Source organism: Otolemur garnettii, unplaced genomic scaffold (genome assembly GCF_000181295.1).
Source record: "Otolemur garnettii isolate 467f Iridium unplaced genomic scaffold, OtoGar3 scaffold00075, whole genome shotgun sequence".
Classification (NCBI taxonomy): domain Eukaryota; kingdom Metazoa; phylum Chordata; class Mammalia; order Primates; family Galagidae; genus Otolemur; species Otolemur garnettii.
Window position 1 is genome coordinate 7,028,110 of NW_003852470.1, and position 371 is coordinate 7,028,480.

Below are 371 nucleotides of genomic sequence, written 5' to 3' on the forward strand. Positions count from 1 at the left end.
TGAGCTATAGGCGCCGAGCCAAAGAATCTGTTTTTCATCACACATAACAATACCATGTAGAACTGGTTCGCCTCTATATCATGACAGCAAAGACAGTCAAGCTTCCAGACGACTTCTTAAAGACGCTGGTCTTATTCATGTGGAACCCATTAATTATTCAGCTTCTTTACCTTGCAAATCTGCTTCAAATGGTCCAGTGTTATTTGCTGGAATAACAACGTCAAACCTTGCTGCTAATTCACACACAGGTTGAGATGGGTTCACTTCCACTACAGCTTTCAGCTCATATTATCCACTTTGGTCTCAAGTCACCCACCTGGCTCATTTTCAAGGTTAAAGTCCCCAGAATGGTCTCAGACCATCAACATACT